Source organism: Macrotis lagotis, chromosome 2 (genome assembly GCF_037893015.1).
Source record: "Macrotis lagotis isolate mMagLag1 chromosome 2, bilby.v1.9.chrom.fasta, whole genome shotgun sequence".
In the NCBI taxonomy this organism is placed as follows: Eukaryota; Metazoa; Chordata; class Mammalia; order Peramelemorphia; family Peramelidae; genus Macrotis; species Macrotis lagotis.
The window spans coordinates 133,759,598-133,784,342 of record NC_133659.1 but is presented as its reverse complement, the minus strand read 5'-3'; the positions used below and the strand labels follow the sequence as shown (position 1 = coordinate 133,784,342).

The 24,745-nt window shown below is 34.7% G+C and overlaps 1 protein-coding gene across 2 annotated transcripts in view; it reads right to left on the bottom strand.

Annotated features, from left to right (window-relative positions):
• Positions 1-24,745, bottom strand: part of SMYD3 (SET and MYND domain containing 3) — a 1,048,891-nt gene that overhangs the window by 710,447 nt on the left and 313,699 nt on the right. The gene's annotated exons all lie outside the window — the stretch shown is intronic.

Below are 24,745 nucleotides of genomic sequence, written 5' to 3'. Positions count from 1 at the left end.
CCTATCTAATTGCATTAGATATGAACTCCTTGAGGAAAGAGACTGGCTTTACTTTTTTTTTTACTCCCCAGTTTTTAGTTTAATACAGTTCTAAGCAAATAATAAGCTCTTAATAAATTCTTTTTTATTACCTGACAACTCCTCCACATCTTAGTAAGTAATATCAATGAATTTCAATGGTCAATATAATTAGTCATTTTAAAAATGGGTGATGACTGTTAAAATTTTGGCTGAGCCTGGAACAACAGGCACAGAGTTTGGTGGACATAATTCTGTATTAATAAATAACAATAACAATAATAATAGCAGCTAGCATATATGGTATTTACTATGTTTCAGACATTGGTTAAACATTTTATAATTATAAACTGATTTGATCTTCACACCAACCCTGCAAAGTAGGTATTATCATTATTTTCATTTTATATATGAGGAAACTGAGAAAATAGAAGCCAGGTGACATGGCCAGGATCACACAGATTGAAAGTGTCCAAGGCTGGATCTGAACTCAAGACTTCCTGACTCTAGCCTTTAGAAGGTTTTACAGCTTATTAGAACCTGCTAGAGTTTGCATTCCATAAATCCAGTTTTCCACATCCCAGAATCACTCTCACCTCAACAATGGAGGGCAACTACAGTAGATGTAGAGACTTGTAATAAAAACTGTAAGATGAAGACTATACTGTGTGCAAGGAAAGCAAGTGAGAAATGAGCTGATGAAACTTTAGCACCTACAGCTCTTACTTGGCCAAGTTACATCCAATAATAATTCTGCTGATACAGCTCATTTTTTACAATCTTCTCTTATCTGTTATTCCAAAGGGCATCTGAATTTAAAGAGGTTTTTGATGATCTCCTAAGAAATAGCTTTTAAGCATATTTTCCTTGGTAGGAAAAAGAAAAAAGGAATAAGAAAAAAGGACAACTAATAGCAGAAGTGTGTTAACCCAGTCAGTTTGTGTGCTGTATGATTTTTGCATGAAGTCTCAAATAAAAATCATGAAAGCAACAGGAATAGAAATAAGCAAGACTTAAAAATAAGTACACAAAACCTGAGAACGAATGTCTAATTTCACAGTGGCTGAGTTCTCTGGGCAGAGGCAAATGAAGGAATTTTAAAACTTACTTCTTTCTACAAAATAAATGATTCAAGAGTTACTTTGGTCCAAGCTTACAAAATATTTTTAAAGCAATATATCACTGATATTTTAAATAAAAACTATATTTGAAAAAAAAATTTTAAATTTCCAAGTCAGGGAAGTAAGAAGATGGAGATGAGGAGAGCATTCCATAAATGAGGGACAGTCAAATCACTGACCTCCAGAGTTCCCAAGGTCAGGAAATGAGTGTCTTTTTCAAGAAATAGTATAGTATTTCTGGATCTCAGAGTATCTGGGAGTACTCTGAATAGGACAGTCCTACTCTGAAGTAGGACAGGTAGAAGTCTATGAGTTATGAAAGGCTTTGATTTTGCTACTGGACTTCAATGAGAGTGAGGTTGACTACTTAATGAAACTCTGTCTAACTTAAATCCAATTCATTAGTGAGTCAAAATATCAATCTATGATATCGGTGGTCTTCATAAACAAAGGATTAACATTTGGTCATCACATGCCATCATGAGACCCTTCCAGACAACAGTTAGAATGTCCAGCATGCTGAATCTGGACAAGTAGCTGGAGATAGGAATAGCATGGGCAGTGGTCACTATAGAAGAAGAGTCACATTTCTGTCTCTTTTACATCCCACTTCCTGCACCATCCCAGCCACTGTTAGCCACTTCCATAGTAAAGTCTGTAACACCCATAACCCACAAGCTAGTTAAACACCTGGTTGTATCCCCTCCACTGTACATGTTTCCTGTATTTATTATGTTAAGGATTTCTTCTCTCATCCTCCTACCCCAACCCCAAGGTCTATGACTATTTTGATAATATATCATTAATCTAGTGCTTTCTCTAGCTAAACTAACTCTCTTCTGCGAAAAAGTCACTAATTTGAACAAGTCCACTCATGTATCCAATATCAAACCAATCTCTCACACTAGCTTAAATGTTAACAGTAGAATTTTTCAATTTTTTTTCCCCCAGGTCTCATTTCCCCCAATTAAACTGCAAATTAATGGGCAAGGTCTTCTACTTCAATATCATCCATTTCTCCCCATTCAGCACAGTGCTGAAAACACAGAATATATTGAAAGAATGCAGGCTAGATGACTAAATAGTTTGAAAGCAAGATAATTTAGTAAAGATGGTTCAGGAAGACCAGATCTAAAATCAGGTAGAAATTCACAAAGCCTTAGATTTGTTGGAAGGTTTAATCAACAAATATAAAAGTCTGGGAAAAGGATTCTCAGGTTTCAGTGGGTTAGGCATACTGAAGACCAATCATTCTTCTCTTTTTTTAAAATGATTATGAATATCTCAGCATGTGTATGACACTTCTCTTCTTGAATACGCTGGTGTCTATATGGTGAGTTAAGAAAAAAAGTCTTATTTATTCTTCTTAATCCAATATCAATTGAACTTAGGGTGCTGTATATGAAGTGTTTGTGCAAACAAATTTTAAATTTTTTAATTTTAAAATGTCAAATGTCAAATGTCAAATTCCCAGATTTGGCTATCAATAAATCATTTAACAAGCATTTCTGAAGTACCTTTTATGTGCTAGGCAGTACTGGAATGGACCTCAAAGTTCATCTAGAGCAATTAACTCCTTTTACAAATTAGAAAATTAAGGCCCAGAAAGGTCAAGAGACGAATCCAAGGTCAAATGGCAAAGTTGGGATTTGAATCCAGGTTGTTTGGCTGTTTCAAATATATCCATGGATCACACTGCCTTATTAAATTTTAAACTTTTCTAAAATCTTCTCCAAAAACTGCCTTCTCATTTCTAGAAGAAAAGCAGAGCCTGTTTCAAAGTCGTTCTTACTGTCCCTGAAGCCAGTATATAAAAATAGTACCAGTAGATTAATCAAACTCCATTTAAAATATATTCTAGAAAAAAATAAAGCATTTTGATAATATTCTAGGCCAAAAAAGAAGAGGAAAATCTTACAGAATATAGTGAGTTTAAAGTGTCTTCCTTATTCAGTGATGACCTCCACCTCCTGTGAAGATATTTAAATTCATCATCTGGATAGATAAGGTTTTTTAAATGTCATAGGGCAACCAACAGATTTGACAGGGTTCTGTAGGGAGCCAATAAAATTAAAGCAACTCCATTTTGTCTGTAATTCCTCTATCTTGTCTTACCCTGTTCATAATACAGTTTACCCTTTTTTCCACCTTTCTGATGAGACAGCAAGTATTAAAACAGTACTTATCAATTATGATGAGAATTGATGAGAATCAATTATGAGGTTATGAAAAACAGCTGTCCTAAATCTAATTTCTACCCCCAACATCTCCTAATTTTATCCAGCAACAAGATCTGTTCAATCAAGAGATGCTCATATCCAGTTTACCTCCAGCCTAACTGGAATACTTTCAGGTTTCTCCAGTTGTCTTTGCTCATGGTTTCCAATGTGATATTTCTAAAACACAGGTCTCCCTATATCATTCTCCCGTTCAAGAAGTTCCAGGAGTTCCACATTAGTTTATATGATCAAATACAAGCTTTCTATTTAGAATTTTTTTTTGTTTTTTTGTTTTTGCAAGGCAAATGGGGTTAAGTGGCTTGCCCAAGGCCACCCAGCTAGGTAATTATTAAGTGTCTGAGGGCGCATTTGAACTCAGGTACTCCTGACTCCAGGGTCGGTGCTCTATCCACTGCACCACCTAGCTGCCTCCATTTAGCATTTAAAACCCTTTATAACTTGGCTTTAATCCAGAATAGGTGAACTTAAAGGCTGATTTCAAGGCTAGTCAATTTCCAAGTTAATTTACTCATTAATTCCCCTTTATAAAATTTTTGTGGTTTAGTTATCAGATGCCTTGCCTTCAAGGTCATCTCCAAAAGACCTGATTCATAACTGACAAGTGAACCCACATGACTCTGGAGGAGAAAATGAGGCTGGTAACGTAGCCCAGAACCCCCTCACTCAAATCCAGTTCACTTGCTTGTCATGGCATCACCTCCCTAATGTCATAGTCTTCTTCAAGAAAGAAGTACCAACATCATCATCATCATCATTGATCATTCAATCATGTCCAACTCTTCGTGACTCCACGGACTCTAGCACACCAGGCCCTTCCATCTTTCACTATCTCCTGAAGACTATCCAAGCTCATTAGATGTTTCCATTAAGTCATCAATCCATCTCACCCTCTACTGATCCCATTTTCCTTTTGCCTTCAATCTTCACAACATCAGGGTCTTTTCCAATGACTCCTATGTTTTCATAGTGTGATCAAAGTATTTATGTTTCAGTATCTAACATTCCAGTAAATAGTCTGAATTAATTTCTTTAATTACTGACCTGATTTGACCTCCATGCTGTTCACAGGACTCTCAAAAGTTTTATTCAGCACCACAATTCCAAAGTATTGATTCTGTGGCACTGTTTTCTTTGTAGCCCAACTCTCACAGCCATATATTGCTACTGGGAAAAAAAAACATAGCTTTGTTTTTCCATGATTATATGGATCTTTATCAACAAGGTGATGTCTCTGCTTTTTAATATATTGCCATAGATGTCCTTCCAAGGGGCAAATGTCTTTTAATTTCATGGCTGCAGACACCATCTGTAAATATCTTTGAGTCCAAGAATATAAAATCTCACACTACTTCCATTTCATCTCCCTCTATTTTCTAGGAAATGATGGGACCAGTTGTCAAGATCTATGCTTTGTTTTGGGTTTGTTTTGTTTAATTTTGATGTTAAGTTTCAAGACTGCTTTTATACTTTCCTCTTTCACTCTCATCAAAAGGCTTCTTAATTCCTCTTCACATTCTGCCATCAGAGTAGTATCATCGATATATCTGAGATAGTTGATATTTCTCCCAGCAAATTTAATGATAGCTTTTGATTTGTTCAGCCTGGCATTTTCATGATATATTCTGCATACATTAAGTAAATTAAAGTGACAATAAATACAGTTTCATCATACTTTCTACAATTTTAAACAGTCAGTTGTTCCATGGTTTTTTTTTTCCCAACTGTGGCCTCTTGACCCGCATATAGGAGTTGGAGACATGAAAGATGATCAGATATTCCTATCTCTTTGAGGACTTGCCACATTTTCTGGTTATCCACACAATCACAGGCTTTAGTGTAGTCAACAGAATGGAATAGATATTTTTTCTGCAATTCCTTTGCTTTCTCCACAATCTAGTAAATTTTAGCAATTTGCTCTCTAGTTCCTCTGCCTCTGCAAAAATCAGCCTGCACTTCTAGTAATTCTTCATTCCAATATTGCTGAAATTTAGTTTATAGCATCTCAAGCATAACCTTACCAGTATGTAAAATGAGTGCAACTGTTAGGTAATTGGAGCATTCTTTGGAATTGCTCTTCTTTAGGATATGGGCTCTACATGACCCCAAGGATTCTGTCCAGAGGGTTTTCTTGGCAAAGATCCTGGAGTGGTTTGCCATTTTATTCTCCAGTGTGTCCCCATTTTACAGATTAGGAAGCAAATAGGGATTAAATGACTTGCCCCCAGTCACCCAGAAAGTAAGTTTTTGTGGCTGAATTTGAATCCAATCTACATCCCTCCAGGTTCATTGCTCTCATCTACTGTACCACCCACTGTACCACCCTATCCTTCTGGCTATTCTTTATATACAATAGTCCATTTTTTAATCTCTATAATTTTGAACATATTTTGTACATATTTTATAGGAGGCATTTTTGCCTCACCTCTGGTTCTTAGAATTCTTAAACTCTCTTTAAGTCTCAATTCAAATGGAATCTCCTACATGAAAAATTTTTTTCTTTGACAAACATTGGAAGGGATGTGGGAAAACTAGGACACAAATTTACTGTTGGAGGAGTTGTGAACTGAATCCAAACATTCTGGAAAGCAATTTGGAACCATGTCCAAAGAGCTATAGAACTGTGAATACCCTTTGATGCACAACTGTCTATATCACAAAGTGATCATGAAAAAGGGGGAAAGACCCACTTGTACAAAAAAATATTTATAACAGCTCTTTTTATGATAGCAAAGAATTAGAAATTGAGGGGATGCCCATCAACTGGGGAATGGTTAAATAAATTGTGGTACATGAATGTGATGGAACACTATTATGCTATAAGAAATCATAAGCAGGTGGATTTCAGAAAAACCTGGAAAGACTTGTATGAACTGAGTGAAGTGAGCAGAGCCAGGAGAACATTGTACACAGTATAGAAATACCGTGTGATTACCAACTATGATGGACTCAGTTCCTTGCAACTGATCCTTGACCAAGGACAATCCTGAAAGACTTGTTTTGGAAAATGCCATCCACATCTAGCGAAAGAACCATGGCAACTGTATGCAGACCAAAGCATACTATCTTCATTTTTTAAATTTGTTTTTTGCTTTTTTCTTTCTCAGGTTTTTTTCCCCTTTTGTTCTGATTCTTCTTTCATAACATGACTAATATGAACATATGTTTGGCATAACTCTATATATAAATCACCTATATCAGATTTCTTGCTTCCTTGGGGAGGGGGAGGGAAGGAAGGATGGGAAAAATATGGAACTCAAAATCTTACAAAAAAATGGATGTTGAAAACTACCTTTCCATTAAATGGAAAAAAAAATTTTAATGAAAAGTTAAAAATAAACCTTTTTCCTGATTCCTTAGCTCCCCCTGCAAAACTGCCTAGTATTTACTTTGTGAATATCTTATAAGTATTTATACATTTATAAATTACTTTCCCCATTGAATTTAAGTCTCCTGAGCACAGGTACTATTTCATTTTTGTCTCTGCATCTCTAACCCTGAGCATAGTTCTTGCTATATAGTATTTTATAAATGTTAACCAATTGACTGGTTGATTGAAATGGGAAACTGCCAAATCCCAAACTTTTATTTAGAAATGTAAATATTCAATCAAATAATTTCTTTAATAAGAGAACATAATAAAAAAGGAAGTCAATGGGACAGATCAAGAATTTAGGAATTCATTTTGAGAATCTGGTTCTTGTGGATATTAGCTAATGCTATAGTAACTACAGATCTTATTTTAGAAAAAAATTCTATAATTCATCTTCATTTTTAATTAGTGTTTCAATTGTCTTGAATTCAGTAGTTCAATATATTTTTTATCCCAGGGGTCCACATCAAGCATTTTCTTTAGCGAGTTGCTTACACGAAAATAAAGTATGAGCTTCTGCAAGCCAGCAATCTAAACCAAGCACTTATAAACTTCACCAAGAATACTTATTGGCACATCAAGTCAGCAGAGATGACACAAATCTCAGCAGCCCAGGGAATGGATTAATTTTCTAGACTTGATCATTCAGATCAACATACAAAACCCAAGATGCTATATTTGCAAAATTCCTGCTCCCACTCCTTTGGAAAGGGTGTCTTTAAGACATTTAAAAAAAAAGTTGTCACACAGGATAATTCTGGCAAGGATGACATTTTATTCTGCTGGGTTTCAGGTTATATTCACCCTGAGTGTATTTTTTTCAAATCAAATATTTACAGGATGTTATAATGTACAGGTTTATATCTCCAATTGGCTTTTCTTTCAAATGACTTGACTAGATTCGTTTCATTCTCTTTTACTAACTGTAGACATTGTCTGAGACTCTGATCTGGCCTATATTCATTCCATTGATGAATTATTTTGCTGCCATGGGTTTAATGGTCATTTCATGACAAGTACTGTAAGGTTTATATGGCCCCAAGGCCAAATTCTAATCTGTCTCCTTATCTTAAATCCAGGATTACTTCAAGTGCAACAGGATTAAAATATCCCCTACCACCACCAAATAACCTTAGTCCTATTCAGAGATCTCACTATTCTTTTAGTTTCTCAAACAAACAAACAAAAAACCATTATGGTTAGTTTGGACTTTCCTTTCTTTTACTCTTTATTTTAAATCTATTACCAAAATTCTGTCATTTTTTTCCTTCAAAACATTTTCTAGACTGGACCCTTACTCACTATTCCTACTGCTAGATACTCAAGTGTAGAGATTCTCATCACCTCATTGGTTTCCTGTATCTAGACCTAATCTCAAACACTTAGCTGCTTGTTTTTGTTTCTAAAATACTGAGATGTTTTCAGTCACCTTTTTATAGCAAATATCTTCTTAGCTTTAGGATAAGAAATGTCAAACTAAATATTTAGGATGATATGGGGAAGCTGAGACTGGTAAGAATGTGAGAACATTGAGAGATTAATTACAAGAATAAAAATTAGGATTTCAAATACGACAATCTAATCTATATTTTATCTTCTGGATAAAATATAGTATTACAGTCTGGATTTTGTTAAATCACTACTCAACACTAGTGAATTTAACTTGATTGAATCTCTATTAAAAAGCAACCATATTGATGTTAGTAGCCAGTTCATCTTATACTTCATTTTAAAATTAAAATATTTTTTCAATTTTTAAAAATCCCAATTTAAAAAAAATACCTTATAATAAATAAGCATTGTAAGAAAAATAAGATGTCACATTAGTCAAGTCCAACACATATACACAAACATACACATACATATATGTACTTTTATATACACAAACATAAATAGATATACTATGTGTATAACTAAATGTAAAGATGCATATGTTTATATGTCTATAAATTTTTAAAGGATAGAGAAATATGTTACAGAGTACAGATATATAGAGAGAGACATATCTAAAAAATAGATACAGAAACATATTATATATGTATACTTATACATATATATATATGTGTGTGTGTGTGTGTGTGCATAAATACATTGGGGGGTTCATGGGAGGTAATCAGAGAACATCACTATGTCAGGAAGAGGGTAGCATGCTTCATCATTGGTTCTCTGAATCATGATTGGTCACTGAAAAGATATGAGTTCTTAAATCTTTCCAAACTATTTTTCTTTACCAGGCTTTTTTATTGTATAAATTTTTCTTCTGCTCTCTTACTTCACTCTGAATCAATTCATACAAGTCTTTCAAAGTTTCTCTGAAATCACCCCTTTTATAATCTTTATGTTACAACAGTATTACAATAGTATTACATGACAATCACATATTATTTATTCAGCTGTTCCTCAACTGACAACTGTTCCTTAGTTACCAGTTTTTTTGCTATCCTTTCATTTTCTTTGACATAATCTCTCACTTAGTATAACACATAACCAACTGGAAGGAGACAGGAAGAAGATTCCAGACAAACAGCAAGCTCTCAATCTGAAAATCAAATCTTTTCAAATTAAAGCTCTTGGGGTCTGAAGATGTGGTTTGGGGGAATTTTTTTTGAAGGGAAATATTCAGAAGTTATTTTCTCAGTCAGATAAAATAGCAAAATAATAATAATAACAACAACAACAACAACAACAACAACAACAACAACAATAATAATAATAATAATAAATTAACCACCAAGGAAAAAAGAAGAAAGGGGCCAGGAATATGGAGAAATGTTGCAAGTAATTCCATTTCAAACAAGTGAATTACTCTATCATTTTCACTCAACACTCACCTATGAAGGCATTCTTGAGTTTCAAAGGTGTATGTGGACAACACTTTCCTACTATCTGCTATTGTAGGTAAAATACCTTTAAATAACTGAGTATTATTGAAGTTCCCTTAACCTCAAATTTTTCTAGTTAAGAAAACAATTTTTCTCCAAGGCAGTGTTTAGGACCTTCACAAATATAGAGCACTTTTTCTTTTCCTCTCAAAAATCTATTATTACCAAATAATTTTGTACTTGCATTATAGGAGAGTGAATAGAGCATCTTGAAGACCTGTGTTTAAGACCCTTCCCTAACATATACTGGCTATGTGACCCTGATTAACTTTCTTAACTTCTCAATGTTCTCAGTCATTCTCTAAGACTGATAAGTGTTGTAAGTAAGATGCCAATATGCATTGCTATTGTTTATTTTTGGGGCAATCCCTATATTGATGAAATCACAGGTATGGAGAGAAGGAGGTAGGGAGAGAAGGGAAGGGAATTTATAATTATCTATTTTTAAAAACCATTTAAAGTCCATATCTTTATGTGTGAGTGCAAGAAAGCAGATCCAATTGACCCATACCCCTCAGCACTTTTATCTTCACAAATAACTTTGCAAACCATCTGCTCCTCTTGAAACCCAAAAGACTCATGAATTCTCTTTCCTGAAAACCAGCTTCATTCTCCTTCCCTTGAGGGATACCAACCACATAGCTCTCTGACTATGGAATGTCCACTTTTAGTCTAATCTAAACATTTGTTTAATAAGGATTTTATGCACAAAATATTAAAGCATTTGCCCTCTTAAGAGGTCAAGATTTAAAACAGATGTTGAGTATAAAACTTCCCTGAGCTGTTGTAAACAGATTTGTGCCACCTACTAAGCATTTTGGTTAATTTAAGGGAAAAATGATAGTGGTAAATGGTAAAAAATGGAATGGACTGAAAAAAAATATTTCACTGTCTGAAGACATGAGCACAAGTCTTTTCTTAGCTACTTACTATCTGTGAGACTTGAGTAGGTCACTTCAACCAACATTATCCTCATCTATTAAAAGGGGGGAATTATCTCGGCTGTCCTCTGAGGTTCCTTCTATCTCTAAATTTATGATCTCTTAAAAACATCTCTTAAAACTCTCTCTTCTCCAATGTCTTTATATTCATTCCCATTAACTTTGGTTTCAGAAGATCTTATTCACTGGTCTTATCCCTTCCGACTCCAATCCCAAATAATTATAGACACTACAAATAATGTGCCTGGAAAAAATCCTTAAAATTGTATTTGAGAACTTTTCTCTTAATGTCTTAAAGACTAAAAAAACTGGAGCCAGATTTATTGCTCAAATGTATGTCATTTTGGTGTCTGAAACATTTATGTGTTCTGCTCTCCACAGAATTATAAAGATATAGAATAATGAGAAAGTAAAAACAAGAGGGGGACACTATAAACTAGTTGGAGAGAGAGACATATTACACAGATGAAAAAAGAAAATATACACCCTTTAATTATACAGAGGGGAAAGCCGAGACCCATGGAAAGGAAATGACTTGTCAGGCTGTGATGGTGCATGCCTGTAATCCTGTTACCTGGAATCTAAATCTGGGGGATCTCTGGTTTGGATGTTCTGAGTTATATTGGGCTTAGAAAATCCGATGTAAACACCAGGTTGGTTTCAAGTAAGAGGGATCACTAGGTTACCTAAAAGAGAGGTAAACTGGCCCAAGGGAGTCAAAACTCAAGCCAATCATTAATGGGATTACGTCCATGAGCCTTGGTGAGATTGGAGAAAAAAGAAAGAAAAGGAAGGAAAAGGAGTTCCTTTTTTTTCAGACTTCAGCTACTTTCTTATCAATCTTTTAAAAGTGACTTGGTCAGTGAATGTGGTAATCTTGATAGGCAGAGTAGCACTTATATCCTATACCTGAAGGTTATGATCTTGGTCTCTGGATATTTGGGAGATTGCCAACAAGGTGAAATGGATTAATCTCATAGCTAAGAAGACTTCAGTTCAGATTCTGCTTCAGACACTTCCTAGCTATATGAACCTAGGCAATTCACTTTAGCATCATTAGTCTCAGTTTCCTCCTCTATAAAATGGTAGCAATAACAGTACCTATCTCACAGTGATGTGGAAAGGATCAGATAATATATGTAAAGCACTTTATAAAGCTTAAAGCATTATACAAATTACTATCTTTATTTTTATCATGGTTATCATAATTTCAAGGTCCCATTTTGACTGTAGGCTACTCATATAAAATTAGGTCTAAAAGAAAGAAAGATGCATTTATTATTAAGTACTATGCTAAACATAGTTGTTACCACTTAATAACAACAAAAGCAGAAATGTATGGCGTTAGATTATCTCAGACCTTATTTAGATTAAATATTTTAAACTCTCCATTGTCTACCTCAGTTTCCTCATCTATGAAATGGAAATGATAACACCAATTTCAAAGGATTATTTTTAGAATAAAATGAGTGATTTGTAAAAGTACTTTGTAACTCTTAAAATATTCTATTAATTATATCTAGCTATTATTATTAACTCAAGGTCATCCTTTTGTCAGGCATTAGAGTATTACCTCATTGGATGTTCATGAATAAATAAATGATAAGTTTGAATAAAATGCATTTATTAAATACTTAGTATATATATGTATATATATACATATATATACATATATATATATATATATATATATATATATATAAAGCCAAGTATTAAGTACTAGGACTAGTTTATAGCAAATCAAGCTAGTCTTTGTTTTCAAAGAGTTCAGAACATCCAAAGAGGAAGACAACACAGAATGGAGGTTTTACCTGCACTTTAGGGTGACAAAATAGATGGTGGTGCATCCTTTTACATGTTATCACCACTGATAAAACCATATACATTTCTATTGTTGAGCCATCAGTGTTGAGGACTTTAGTGGTAAGAACTTTCTGGCTAATATTCAGAACAGAGAAGAAAACCTGAAGTTTGAGCTTAATACAATTATAATAATCCATCTTTCTTGACTCCAGAAAGACTAGGTTATAAATGCCTCATGAAAGAGCTATTCAGTCCTCCATTTAAAATCTCCCCAAAGGCCACTCCACAAGGCCTCTCTTGATGAAAATAGTAATAACTACTATGACTAGCTTGCATCCATAGGGCACACTTGACTTTTCATAACAAAGTATACCATGCTAGTGGCTTGCAATGCTTCAAACCTAGAGCATCTTACTAAATTTTTCCATTGCTTTGCTAAAGGCCTCTCTGCTTTGTAATGTTTTCCATTCACTGGAAGTTGGCTCTGTTGTATAATAGCCCCATATGTTCAAGTCAGGAAGATATGGGGACCCTAACACTCACTGGTGCTCTGGACATGAGTGTCCCTGGCCTGAACCAAGAGTCATCCTCTTGAACTTCCTGCAAGTCATCAGTAACAAAATTCACAATTCTAAGGTTGCTGACCAAGAAATTCTCAGCTCTAATTATTTCCATATTACCTCCTTTTTAAAATAAACTTTTGAAGTACTTTTCCACTACTAATGCGATTCCAAATTGTACATCTGGTGCAGACCATATGATTTATAGGAAGAAGTTGTAACAGGAGCATACATCCTGCTTTGTTAAAATTCAAGGCCACATTTTCTTTTTTGAGCCCTTGTATCAGATCAATGCTTCCAACTGCCATTAGCCATTTTCCCTAAATTTGCATAAATTCTCATTAGCCTAACAAATAACCACTTTCTGTGTGTACTTGAAATCACCAAATGGCAATTCTTCAAAAACAAAGTCCTACAATAACTCAGGTTCTTTGCTAACTGGTCCAAACCAGTCCAGATTTTCAGCAGTAAAACCTTTTTGGTAAAGTTGACTACACATGCAATAATCTGACCCAATAATCTGCACCTATTATGTAGAATCACTATCCTAGGCACTTGGAATTTTTTTTTTAAATGAAAAATCCAACATCATCTCCAATCTTCAGAAACTTGTACTCTCTGGTGACACTGGCTTCCATGCTGGATCTTCAAGCTCCAGACTCTGGGCCTTTTTACTGAGTGTTCCCCCATGTCTGGGAAATTCTCCCTCCTTATCTCTATCTCTTGGCTTCCTTGGTTTCCTCCAAGACTCAGCTAAAATTTTATCTTCTATGAGAAACTTTTATTAATGCCTCTTAAATTAGCTCCAATTGAATTTGTATATGTCTTGTTTGTACCTAGTTGTTGACTTGTGGGCTCCCCTATTAGACTGGGGGTTCAAGGAGTGTCTGTGATGTTTTTTGTATGAACAGCATTTAGTACCTTATGTAGTCAATACTTAATAAATGTTTGTTGAATGACTAGCACATAAAAAAATAAACACAGGGAATAGTGGAAGATGAGTAAAGAAGAGAACCTAACAGAGTGCCCTAGGAAGATTTGTGGAAGGAAAGAATACTTTCACATCTTGAATGATTTGAGATGACTTCAAGTAGTAGATGGCTCCTGTTTTGGTACCTGAAGCAAAAGGGCTTTAATAGGTAGAGATACTGAGGGAATGCATTCCAAGCATAGGGGACAACTCATTTGTATACAAAGATTCAGAAAATAGTATGTTGAGTTTGAAGAATAGCTGATTGTACAGTTAGGTAAAATAGCAAATGTGAGGAGAGAAGTAATATGAAACAAGCTTGTAAAGATAAGTTGGAGCTATTCTGTGGAGGATAGATGTTAAATGAAAGGATGAGGAGTATATACATTATCCTATAGGCAACAGGGAACTACTAAAGGTTTTTTAGTATGGGATTGACATAAATTATTTGGGTAACTAAAAGGACTGAATTGAAAAAGGGAAGAAACAAAGAGACTAAGTAAAAGGTCCTCAAATTTGATAATAACCATATTAGTACACACAAGTATCAACTATTGGAACAATTTAAACCAACAAATCACATGGAAATGCTCATAAATGCTTCAAGAGACATAGAAACAAGATGAAAAAATTATAGTTTACTGGAAATTCATTTTTATAATAAAACTATTCATGTTTTCTTTTGCATTGATACATTAGGACATGGGTCAGTTATTAAATAGTTCCATTCATTCTTATGCTCATTCAGTGTAGTTCTACACCAACAGTTGATCAGAATGGTGACATTTGGAATCTCTAGTAGTTCATCCTGTAGAATGTCTCAGGGTCAGGGCAAGTGGTTCCTGAGATACCTGATAAACAGAAGAAGATGAACCTGTGATAATAACAGTGATGAGAAGAGAACTGATAGTTGAGAGATGTTAACTAATAGAAAAGCTGAGGAAAGCTGGGATTAAAGAGGAGAGGTAAAGTGAGATTCTAGAAATGGTAGAGAGAAGAGAAATAAGAGGGAGAAAAGAGGGGAAGAGAGGAAGTCTCAGGAAAAGGAATAAAGAGGGGGGAAAAAGAGGAAGGGGAGAGAGGAAAAGGTAAGTAGGGGGAAAAAAGAGGAAAAATAGATATTGTAGGGAAGAAGAGGTAAAAGAAGAGAGATGATAAGGGAGAGGAGGAGGGGAGAAAAAAGAGGACAAAAAGAAAGGAAACCAAAGGAAAAGGAAAAAGAAAGAAAAGAGAACAAATGAAGGAGGGGAGAGTAAGAGGGGAGAAAAAAGAAAAGGACAGGAAAAAAAGGAAAAGGAGGGAAGAAAGATGAGAAGGGAGAGGAGTTGGGAAAAGGAGAAAAGATAGAAAAGGAGAAAAGAAAAGAGATGAATAAGGAGAGAAGATAAGAGAAGAAAGAAAAGAGAGATGGGAAAAGACAGAGACAGAGGATGCATTATCAAAAATTCCTTCAGGAGGAAATAAATAACAGTTAAATGGTGATGATGCCATTTTGTAAGCTGTTACACAGTTAGAATAATGCATTCAGTTTAGGTCACCTCATTGTAAAATAGGCACAAGAGAAATGGAAATGATCAAGAGAGAGGTAATGAAAACAGCCAAATGTAAGGAGAGCCTGAGCAGGGGCTCAACACAAAAATGAGCAAGTCTGAAGTGCTTTTTTTTTCCTGCTTCACGATAGCACAAAGTACTTCAAACAGAAAGTAAAACCTAGGGACATTCTTCAGACATGGAGAATACTTTCATATTTATTTACAATTTATATTTATGTGTATGAAGCATAAGAAAGATGAGAGAACAAATTTTAAATGAACAGAAGTTTCCTAACTCTGTTCATTTAAAATTTCTTCTCTCCAAATGGGGTTGCTGGAGCAAAGCTGCCAAGTCTCCCACCCACAGCCTACACCAGTGCCTTCCATAATGAGCCATCTCCTCTCAGTCTGCACTATGCCAAGGTTTTCCACTGCATGCGAGCCATCTCTAGTCATCCTGATCTGTACCTGGCCACTGGGCCCAGATAGCTCTGTAGGAGAAAGAGAGGCCCTCCCTCACTTAAATCCTTTTCACTCGTGATATCACCTTCCTGATGTCATGATCCTCTTTAAAAATGAAGAAACACCAATAACACTAATCCATGGGCCATGTTAACCCTAGTCTATAGCAATATAACCTGTCTATCATGAAGTATTTATTGCATATGTATTTATATATTACAGCTATCGTCTCTGACCCAGCTCCCCTCTAGAATGGTATAGAACAAGTCTAGCTCATAATGGAAGCTCAAATCCACTATCCCTTTGGCAGGTGAGCTCTGAACTCAGAGAAATTGGGCTCAAATCCTACCTCTAACAGTTACTCCCTGTGAGACCTTGAACAATGCTCTTAATCTCCTTGGACCTCAGTTTCCCTCAACTATAAAATAAGGACTAGATTGCCACTAAGCTCATTGATGATCCCTACTTATCCTTCCAGGCTGACATGCACACTCCTTCAGTCTCTATGGAGTTGTGAAGAGAAAGAAAAAATGATTCAAAATATTACTAAGATGGCAGAGGGGAGGGAGAGAGAGAGAAAAGCAGGTGGTCTATGAGAAGCCTGGAGTACTTGTATGGGTCTAATATCTTAAAAAAGAGAGAAATGAAGGGATAAGGGAAAATATGTCAATAACACAAAAATGGTCCAATAAAAAACTTCTGTTTCAGAAAATCAGAAAGTGCCTGAAGAACTAAGATAAATAGAGTACAGAATTTTGAAAGTTACGGAAAGAAAAACTCTGAGAATCACCCCTGATAACTAATAATTTTAAGAGCAGGTATTTGCAGTTCCTTGGATTAGCATCAAAGTCTCCTAATTTATGTAATTGGGATTATTTATGTATTTATTTATGTTTGGAGCATTTGGGGTTCTATTCTTGTAAATGTCACTCCCATATATCAAGGTTGTGGAGAAAGGGCCATTCAAATCAACAAAGTCCAGCTACAATATATAATCCTTGTGTTATTTTGCACAGAAGTGCCCAATTCACATTCAGTCTCTTATGATAAATATCTCCCTATGAAATAATGACATTTTGTATGCAAGCTATGGCTACCTCTAGTTTATCACCCAGTAGGAAAGAAGGCCTAAGTGAAAGCACTGTGTGTAGGCTCTTGACAAATGATCAAGTTCAAAGAAATACACATGATTATTTTTAGGCTCTCTCCTATGTACATCACCCCACACTCATTCATACCTCTCAAAGTCAGTAGGGAAAATGAATTTGCTTTTTAAATTCTATCTTGTCAAGGGAACAGAAGAAAGAAAAAGAATCTCCCTGTCTCCATTAATTTATCTCTTGATTCCCTAAAATTTTTATTACCCATAAAGAATTCATACCCATTCTTCAGAGTATCACCTGAATTGAAAACTGTTTTTTCTCTACTTTGAAAGAAAAAAAAATACTCTTATAGATCCTGTCACTAAAATCTAGTTTTCCACCTTAGTCCTAGCTACATGAGAGCAGTTATATTTACAACTTAGACTGGTATTAAATTGACCCCTGCTGGCCACATCATTTCTAGTTTCTGTAAGTATCCAATTTTTAAAACCTCTAATAGTAGATGGGAAAATGCAATTTATAAGATCTCCACATTAATTCCAAATGATATTGGATAAAGATTACTATCATCATCAATAGGAACCAAATTCTTCTTTGCTTAGTAGACTTATCCATATGATGATTTGCTAAAGAATTTTGTGTTTTTGGCACAATATCTGGTACAATTAGTTGGTGCTTAGTCAACATTTGTTGACTGAACTGAGCAAGAACCTAGAGCCATAATCAAAGATTTCTTCTACTAATAGTATCTCTTAGAGTCATCAAAGTTCCACATTTATGTAAGGGAAACACTCTGACACTATATTAGCACAATTTTGCTTGCTATAAAGTGAAAATAATAAAAATTACAGTATCGATTTGACATGATTATTTCTAAAAGAATCCTTTGTAAATCATTTTGGGGGAGTTGTTTTGGTTTGGTTTGGTTTAGTTTTTGGAAAGGAATAAAGTTAAGTGAATTGCCAAGGTCAAACAGTTAATAAGCATCTGAGACCGAATTTGAACTCAAGTCCTTCTGAGTCCAGGGCTGGTGCTTTATCTAACTGCTCCCTTTGTAAATCTTAATGTGCTCTAAATTCCCATGATAATCTAATTTCATTTCAATGGTGATAATAGATTCCAAATACTTTTTAATTTACCAGTTAAATATTAGGAAATCACCTAAGATATAGAGAGGCTAAATGATGATGTTGATGAAGATGATGATGATAACTAACATTGTTATAGAACTTACTATGTCCCAGGTCTTATCTAAGTTTTCCTTTTCCTAAGTGTTTTACAATTATCTCATTTAAGCTTCACAACAATCCTCCAAGGTAAGGTGCTATTAACTCCATTTTACAGATGAGGAAACTGAGACAAAATTAAGTCCAATTAAGTAACTTGCCCAAAGGGACACAGTAAGTGTCTGAGGTTGGATTTGAACAAAGAACTCCCTATCTTCAGGCCCAGGCTGTATCCCCTATATCATTTAACTACCTCAATAAGTAATGAGGATAGGATTTGAATACAGGTCTTGGTTCCACACCTAGTATTAAACCGATTATGCTAAGCTGCTTACATAAAATGCTATATTGACAGATGTTAATATTGTTGTTAATATAACATTCTTCTCCCCTTGTGTTGTTGGAGTTCAACCAAAACCAGTTGGGGAAAAATTATTCTTCCATTGCTTTTTTTTTAATTCTAATATTCAGTGAGCAATTATTACCTCCAACAGATAAAATAATAATTATTATATCATTATTAAGATCTCATTCTTTCCCTCTTTTTTATTGAAGTTCAGCTAGACATAGTCAAAGAATTAGTTGCTACTCTACTGCTATTCTTTCACTTTTCTTATTACACAGGTAGCTACCATCATTACTTTCTGTAATTAAATAAAAGTATTGATAGGTAAGGTCATTTTCTGTAGGCTCACCAAAATTATCTTCAGGACAATTCCAGTAGAAGACAGGATAATGGGGATGATATATATGTATATGTATGTATATATATATATATATATATATATATATATATATATATATATATTTCATCCTATATCCACACAGTATTTTTATTTTGATGTGGCTCTATATTTTGAAAGCTTTTCCTTCCACTAACTTGGAGATTAGAAGTTTGCCAACACTCATTAGAATGACTGTTCTTTATTTTATTTCTTTTAGAATCAATGTCCTGCACAGAGAATTATAGGCATAAATCTGTGAAACTAGTCCAATTGCTAACTTTCCAATGATATTTTGAGGTCTGCAATTGTAGGAGGATTTGTCATTTCTTACTTGATGAAAAATAGTAAGGTTTTAGTGAACAATTGCATGTCTTCCTAGGTATTCACTAAGTGCTAAATTTTTACAGTCTACAATATAGCACTGTATATTTTTTCCCCTTTCCTTGATCAGTCTTCATTGATTTTTAAGTCTGGGCTCCTTAAGGGTAGCTCCTGGATAATTTCTAATGGCGATGACTTGGTCTTAAATTTATCTCTCTGTTATCATGAACAAATCCACATGACTCATCCATTTATTCTTTATCACCATATTTTTGGTATGAGAAGCTAATCATTCCACAAATATTAAGTACCTACTATATGGTAAGCACCAAAGTACAAAGATAAAAATGAAGCAGTCCTTGACCTTTCCTATAGATAACTTACGATCTATCAAAGAAGAAATGGACATATTTAAGAATACAAAGAAAAGGCAGTAAGGTGACATAGTGTATAGAATTCAGGACCCAAAGATCAAATCTGGCCTCAGACACTTAGTAGCTGGGTGACCCTGGGCAAGTCACTTAACCCTCTTTGTTTCAGTTTTCTCATCTATAAAATTAGCTGGAGAAGGAATGGCAAATTAATCCAGGATCTCTGCCATGAAGACCCCAAATGGAGTCAGAAATGACTAAAACAAATGAACCAACAAAAATACAAAAAAAGTGTACAAAAAAAATAGAAAAACAATTGGGAGTTGGGAGTGTACCAACATCTGTGGAATCAAGAAGGGATTTCTTGTAAAAGTTAGTAAATAAGTTGAGTTCTGAAAGAAACAAAAGATTCAGGGGGATAAAGGTGAGGAAAGCATATATCCCAGGTTTGGGGAAGAATCAATGCAAAGGAATAGAAACAGAGATGAGAGTTAACATTTGTAAAAAAAAAAATAGCAAGATCATTCTTTTGTTGCTTTATTGGTCAACACATCAGAGGATGAAGTCATGTGGATTTTATCCATGGAGTGACTTTTGATTGTACTCTACAATCTAAGTTGTTTTATAACCTCTTCCTAGAGATAAGGTACTTCCAATGACATTCAAAAGATTTAGTGATATATATTCATTGTCATTCTCTATTAATGTTTTTAGAATGAGGTTTTAGAATTTAGAATTCTAAACATTTAGAATAATGTTTTAGAATGAGGTCTACTTAGTCCAACATTGTTTTCTATAAAATTTTAAGTTGATTGTTGTGTTCTGAGGACATCCATCAATTAATAATCTAATAAATTTAACACAAACTTAATTCTTTTTAAATGAAAATATATTCAAATTTCTATAGGTGCCTTGGGGGTGATGAGCCTGATGTTACATTCACATTGAATAGGTATTCTCCTAGAACCCGTGACATTCATTTTACCATGCCAAAAGCATAATTAAAACTGGAATTCTTAGGTGATAATTGCTCTAAAGGTGTTCTTTCCACTGAGTATTGACTTCAGTATGTCAATTTGCCTCTTAATATATATAGCTTCAGGTATTTCCTTTATATCCTTATGCTGATGTGGCTTGAATAGAAAAGTCTAAGGTATTTAAAAATATCACCTTTATCCATTGATTCAATTTAGGCCCAGAGATTCAAATCCAAAGTCTTTAGTCTCTAGCATTTCACTAGTTCAAGTGACACTTTGATATCATTGATTTAATTTCCATGAGAGAAGCAGATGGTTAATGTATTTTTCAATGAAACCATAAAATTTGATGTCACACCAAGTGATTAATAAGATGTTTGGGTAAGACTCTTTGACTTGAAAGCCACATTTTATTCAAGAATGATGACAGCGAGTTTAAAGCTAGGTAGAACCACACAGGCTTTAAACTGTTTCTATGGAAATTGTCAAATTTTATATGAATTGCTATTGACCATATTTTGTTGGAGGCATGATTTAAATAGAGAGTAGTTTTCCAGGTGGACATCAAATATTCTAGTGCTTCCACTATGCTTGGATCTGTTTTGTATATTTGCAATGTAGGACCAAGTCAAAAGTTCATAACTTTGACAAAGTCAAAGACTTTGCAGTCATCAATAAAGGCCAAGTAAATGTTATGATACTCTTGGGTTGCTTGTTTAATACCCATAATGAGTTGGTTTTAATATCACTGAGACTTTTTGGCACTCCCTTTTTGCTCCCCAGCTAACATATAACTTTTTGTATAAGCATTTATAGATTTTTTTAACAACACTTCTACCTCACAGAATCCTGCTTTTTCCTTCAAGTCTTAGATCAATTACTACCTTCTTTTTGAAGCTTTCCCTAACCATTCTCCCTCCCAAAACATACAGATTCACACACACACACACACACACACACACACACACACACACACACACACACAAATACACTAGTGTTCTGTTTTTCAAACCTCTATTTAACTGACTTGAATTCACTGTGTATTAAACCCAAGAGCTTTGAGAATAGCAGTGGAGGCCAGATCACTAGGCCTGCTTCTAACCTCAAAAGAATCATGCTATGAAGAAACCATTAATGGAGAAAGGGGGCACCTTCCTTACCACCAATACCAAGAGCATTAATCCACCAATGATCAAGTAATCCCAAGAATCCTGGGAGTGGTAGCTCCCCAACGGCTACAAGTCCTGCTTCCAACTCAGACCTTGCAATCATCATCCCAAGAAGCCTGGCAATTGCTTCTGCAGAGGCTGAAGCCACAGCTACTGAAAATCTAGAAAAGAAACCTCTTGGCACCAAAATCTTGGCACTGCAAAATGGTTCAGTGTCAGAAACTGATATGATTTTATCAGTGGAAATGACAGAAAAGATGTGTAACCATCTGCTTTGCTGTCATACCCGAAGGACTATAAAGCCTTTCAATCGGATGTGCCAATGAAAAATTACTAGATATTCTTTTTACCATTATGATATGAACCCCTAGAAAACAAGGAATTTCTTCACTTTTCTACTTACATTCGCAACACTTAAACAGTGTTTTCGTACATAATAAGTACTTAATCAATGATTTTTCATTTATCATTCCATTCATTCATTCACATTAATGGTGACGAGGCTCTGAGTCCCTTTTTGATGTGAATTAAACCAATCATTTCTTTTCAGAAATGATGACAGTGAGCTTAAGGTTAAGAAGATCCACACAGAGGTTTCAAACTATCTCCATGAATATGTCCAATTTTACATGATTTCAATTAATCACCTTTTGTTGGTGATCAGACAGAGGATTGAACCTGGAATTAGGGAGACCCGAGTTCAAATTTGAACTCAAACATTTAATAGTTGTTTGGCTCTGAGCCAGTCCACTGACCTTCTCTGTGCATCAATTTCCTCACCTGTTAAAAACAGAATGATAATTACACCTACCTCATAGGGTTGTTATGAGGTTCCAGAATGATAATGTTTGCCAACATTTCAATATTATATAAAAGCTAGTTATTTTTTTCTCATATTTTCCTTAGGGTTCAGATAGAAACATTCCTAGATATTATCCTGCTGTTATTCTTCTACATTTCATATTTTTCAGATTATTACATTATTATTATAAATAGGAAGTTTAACATATGCACATTACCTACAAGTCAATAGGGACATACATATGAAGATGATACATAAATGTTCTAGGATTTGGAGACAACCTGAAAATTATTTGAGAGGAAGGGGGAAGGGAATTAGGGGATAGTACTTAAATTAAAATAGGTTAAGTTAAATTCCAACATGCCACTCCATTCTACTCAAACCCCACTGCTGCCAAACTGACTGAACTGGGAAAGAGTTCCACAAAAAGTAGATTGTACATGTCCAGTTTCTCAGGTTTAAATGCAGAATTCTTCTCAAATCAAAACAGACTATACTAGCAAGAAGGAAATTTCTCAGTTTATATTAGATTGCAAGCTAGTTGAGAGTAGCAACTGAGCCATGTTTCCTCTGTGTATTTCTAGTTCCTCAAAGAGAGGAGTCAAATAATAAATGCTTGTTAAGTTTGTTGAATTGCCAGGGAGTCATTAATAATGAAAATAGACAGAATATAAAAATCCATTTGCCTAAAAGCTAATTTTGTGTAATGTGTCTCCCTTTCCCTTATTCATTCCATTTTTCAACATCTCTTTCCTTGGCACTTAAGATAGATGAAGATGAATGATGTACAGTAGTTAAACTTCTTTGGCTACAAATTACCTTTTGTATCAAATTTACTGTTATGTAAGCATTTTTCATAATGTTTCAAGCAGATGAGACTTCTGTTTTGGCATATGTTATGGGAAAAATGTTAAAAACTTATTCATGCTTTAAATAGCAAAATAGTCAACATATACTGCACAGAGGATGTTTCAAATCCATCTGCTTTTTTGTAACAAAAAAGCTTCCTCCTCTAAAAGCTTATACCAAGCCTCATCACAACACAGTTGAGCTTGTGTCCTCCAAGGTTTTCCTAATGGAGAACAATCTCTGTAAGACCAAGCAAGGCAAAAAAGCTTCAAGAATGGGTCCCAAGACTCTTCTTCTGAGGTCCCAGTTCAGAGAAATTCAGTTCCAGAAGATGGGATACAAGATGATGAATTTTTTTCAACTGCAGTAACTCATGAAAACCTATCTTTTATATAGAAGGATTATGATCTATACTGGTAAATGTACTTTTTTAATGGATAAAATTAGATTCATGATGTTTTGTGGTATATGAAAAAATACTAGCTTCTATTTGCATAGTGTTGTTCAGTGAGGGAGCCATTAGGTGGATTTTCATAATTGATCCTCACCACAACCTCCCTATATGGTAGGTAGGTAGGAAAGCTATGTTATAATTCCTATTTTATAGATAAGGAAAATGAGGCACACAGACATAGAATGTCTCATTCAAGGTCACTTTGCTAAAAAGTGTCAGAGGAAGGATTTTAACTAACATCTATCTGACTACAGTTCTAATGTTATTTCTCTAAACTGTAACTATAAATAGTCCACTTCAATTCATGATAAAGACCACATTATTCATCCACTCATCCAACAAACATATATTAAGCACCAACTGCTTTGTTTGGTACTGGGGAACATATAATTCTTAGTCTAGACAAGGACTCACCCAAGACAGTCTAAGAGGGAGACGGGACAAAAGTGCAAGCAGCTAAAACATACATTATATGACCAGAACATCAGAAAGTAAACAAAACAAAATAAATTCCAAGGTCCATATCAGCTAGAAGATGGGAGATGGTTTTATGTGGAAGTAACATCTGAACTGGACTTTAAAGGATGGGTTCATAAAAGACAAAACTATCTATACCTTTTGACTTAGCCCATCACACATTACTTGACAGATATGTCAATCAATCAATCAATTAACATTTATTAAGTTCTTCCTCTATACCAGACATGCAGATACATCAATCAATAAGCATTTATTAAGTGCTTGCTCTATGCCAGAAACTATGCTGGGGATACAAAAGGAGGCAAAAGACAAGAACTTACAATCTTATGAAGAAGATAACATACAAACATATACAGAGCAAGATGCACA